Here is a 4,250-nt window from a genome sequence, read left to right on the forward strand (position 1 = left end):
AGAAAATTGCACCCAAGATGTGATGTATGTGATTAGGGCTTGGCCCGATTGTTAAATATATATTTGATTAGGGCTTGGGCCCCTGTAAATGAGCATGATTTTGATTATTCTTGTGATTGTTTGATTAAGCATGTCGAATGCTCTGTATCTAGATATTTGTTATATAATGTATGCCTGTTTGCATTATTTGATCGGGAAAGGCTTGACTTATAAGTCAAGGGCAGAAATAGCGCGCTGAGCGCTGGTCGTTGTGGTTAGGCCTAATCAAGAGCGCATTATACGCTTGTCTGACCCAATGGTCATGGAAAATTAATCGCTAGGTACGCTGGGCCAGCTCTAAGGTTGGTTCTACAGAGGATAGGGCAAAGGGCCTCGGCGGGGTGACTTATTATTCCTATATCCTAAGGCATGACCCCGGTATGACTTATTAATCATTTAGTTAGGGCAGCGAGCCCCTATGTGATAGTGTGGTAACTTATTTGCATAGAATGCGTGCATGAGTAAGTTTATTTCTACTAGGCATGCTTATTATGATTCTATGATATAAAGTGCTTATGAGCATGTTTAAATTTTTTTGCTGAGCCTTGGCTCACGGGTGCTATGTGGTACAGGTAAGGGGAAAGGGAAACTAGACTAGCCATGAGTTGGAGAACTTTGGTGGCGACGTGTACATATGCGGTTGCTCGACCCCCACGACCGGGGGTTTCTCAAAGGATCTAGGGTTAAACCCTATTTTGCCACTTAAGTCGGCTGGTTGCAACTTTTGAACTGTAATAGACCTTTTAAACGTTATGTTGGGATCCCATGTATGAACGTAGATATTTTTAATGAAATGGTTATTCATTTTTTACCAAATTTTTTAATCATAAACCGTTAATTACGTTTAGTTACAATTATGGCCCAGAGACTCGTTTAGAGAGTCTAACACCATTTAAAACACATCGTAACAGTCTTGGCTATTCAGGGCATTTCAACTTGGTATCAGAGCGTGCCAAGGTTAAGGGTTCCTGAAAACTGGCTGGACATGTACACTCTCTATTAAAGACAAGCTCGACTTAAGGTTTGGTAACTATTTATGTAGTTATGTGTTTAACTGCTTAAATAAGATATAAATACCTTATCTGCCTGCCTTTATTAGGGAGCATGAGATATTCTGATAGGGCCTGGCCCTTAGCTGTTGTACGAATGATAAGGACGTGCTTATTAGCACTGATATTGCTTGTGACTACAAAATAAACACTTATTAGCATTGTTGTATGGACATGTAGGTCAAGACACACTCATTAGCGCTACTGTAGGTACATGTATGCTAGGAAAATGCTTATTAGCACTGTTAAATGTTAAAGAATTCCTTATTAACATCGTTATTTGTGTATGAATGTCAGAAAATGCTTATTAGCATTGTTAATTATTTATGAGTGCCAGAAATTTTTTATTAGCATCGTAACTTGCTTATAAATGTTAGGAAGTGCTTATTAGCACCATGTTTGGGTATGAATATGAATTGACATGCTTATTAGCATGATTGTTGAGTGTGAATGTTTGTTGTTCGGTCTTGGACCGTAGGGCGGCAAGAGGTATAGTTATTACTACCTAACTGGTCGAATTGATTATTGCAACAAGGTACAAGCTTGGGCGTATGCTTCCATGGTAGTCAGATTGCAGGTCAGCCAGAGATTACAGGCCGAGAACGATAATCAGGGTCAGACCCCTCCACTAGCTCGTGGGAACTAGACGCAAGTGCTTGCTGATATGCAAGCCAGGTCACTGAGGCAGGAAGAAGAAATCAGACTCAAGAGTTAGCAATAAGTTCCTGCAGGGAACATTCAGTCAGAGGTACCACTGGTGTTGGTACCGACAGTAGAACAGTCGTTAGAGGCTGTGAACAAATGGAAACCTCTTTATGAAAGGTTTAGGAAATAGCACCCTCTAGTCTTTGAGGGCAGTACAGATTCGACTAAGACTGAGCACTGGGTGAGCATGGTTACCACCATCTTGGATTTTATGAGGGTGGTTGGTAATGAGAGTGTGGCATGTGCCACATACATGTTTTAAGAGGATGCCCGGATTTGGTGGGTGGTGATATCCTAGACCAGGAACGCCAATACTCTAGAGTGGGAAGAGTTTAGAACTTTGTTCAATGAGAAGTATTACAACGATGCAGTTAGGGCTGCAAAGGCTGAAGATTTCAGTAAACTACTTCAAGGGAATATGTTAGTGTCAGAGTATGCATTGAGATTTGATAGATTGGCCAAGTTTGTTGCAGACTTGGTACCCACTGATGGGACAAGGAAGAAAAGATTCCTTTTGTAACGCCCTGGTTACTCCAAGACCGTTACTGTGAACTTTGAATCGTGCTTAACTTGCTAATCGAGTTCTTTGGTTATAAACGTGCATCTAGGTGTTATTAATAGGTTAAGGTGGAAAACCAATAAAAAAGGAAAGGATATATTTTATTTAAAACATAAAACTGTTCATGGGCCCATAAAAACATTTACAAGTTATTTACAATCCAAAATGGTCATTACATCGCAAAAGTTACAACCCGCCGACCTAAACGGCAACAATAGGGTTAACCCCTAGTCCCTCTGAGAAACTCCTTGGCCGGCTGGTCAAGCGGCCACATATGTACACATCACCACCTAAGCTCTCCACTCAAGACTGGGTGAGCTTTTCTTTCCCTTTACCTGCACCACATAGCACCCATGAGCCCAAGCCCAGCAAGAAAACTCATTACTGCATATAAATATTATCATATGATGATCATTATAATCATACAGAGCTTATAGCCCTAAACATATGAGTGAATATCACTTTGAGGTTCCATTAACCATGATGGGGCTTTTAGCCCTAATCAGATGAGTGATTTAACATTTGAGGTTCTGTTAAACCATGATGGAGTGTATAGCTCTAATTAGAAGAGTGACTCATGAGTAAGTCACTAGGGCTCAACACCCATAGCCATGTGACGAAGTAGTCACCTGGGCCCTCTGGCCCTGGCTCTAAGTGACTAGCCATAGGCTAGACAAGCGCTTTTAGTTTTCATTGAACTTGAGGTCGGTCCAGCATTAATGCTCATGATGAGTCATTCAATGCAGATGTTGATTAGATCTAATCTTTGTCATCTTGCATTAAACACGCTAAGACCGTTCTTGACTTATTAGTCAATACCATGTGACCAGTGCTCAGTACTACTGCTGAACTTGACTAGTGAGTCACAGCTTCATAGTTAATACTGACACCATTGCCAATTCTGACTAATTAGTCAGTACCATGCACAAGTGAGCAAGTTTTGCTAAGCATTTGATATGCAATCAATGTCCACATTTAAACATTAAACATGCCTCATGAATAACCATGCATGTCACATATGGGGTGCAGTTTTCTTACCTCTGGTTCGAGTGAGAATTAGTAAAAGAACGACCGTTGAGAACGATCAATCTTTTAGTTCATTGACGGTCACCTGGTCATAGCCAATTATGGGATTCCATCAATAAAATGAATCATAAAAGGTTCCCGAACCAAAACCTAGCCTCCAAGACATCGAATCCTACTAAAACGGGTAGTAGGAACGATCCCGAGGCCTAAGGTTTGATTCCCCAACCCAAAAACTCCATTTTAGCCAAAATGCCACTAAGGGCCGCGACCCTACACCACCATGCCGCGGCCCGCCTCCTGAAACAGAACGACCACCCTTCAATCCCCAACACGGGCCGCGACCCTCCTTTACCATGCCGTGGCCCTGCAACTCCTCCCTTCCTCTTCAACAAGCTCAGGTCGCGACGCTCTAGAACAGAGTCACAGCCCCACCTGAAACTCAGCCAAAAACCCCTGTTTTCCCCTTCAAACTCATTTCAAAAACCCATTAAAACACTCCCAATATCACAAAGCAAAGCTACCAACTATTACCACAATTTATCCACCATAAAACCAACAAAACCTAGGCCTTAAACCAAGCAAAACTTCATCAAATTCTCGTTTCAATGATCAACACTCCAATCTAAAAACCAACCCAAAAATAGAGCAAAGAGCCATAAAATAGAACTAAAACCTTACCTTAAGCTTATATTGAATCCTCTTCAATGGATGAACACTAGTCTAAGACCTTAAGCTTCATTCTCCAAGTTTGAATCCCCAAACTTGCTTCAAGATTCAAAGGAAAAGAAAAGGGAAAAAGATGATCGTGAGGGAGGTAGAATAAGGCTCTGTTTTGGCTAACCTTCCACAGCCTTCAACTTATATATATAGCC

The sequence above is a fragment of the Humulus lupulus genome, chromosome 2 (genome assembly GCF_963169125.1).
Source record: "Humulus lupulus chromosome 2, drHumLupu1.1, whole genome shotgun sequence".
NCBI classification, from domain to species: Eukaryota; Viridiplantae; Streptophyta; class Magnoliopsida; order Rosales; family Cannabaceae; genus Humulus; species Humulus lupulus.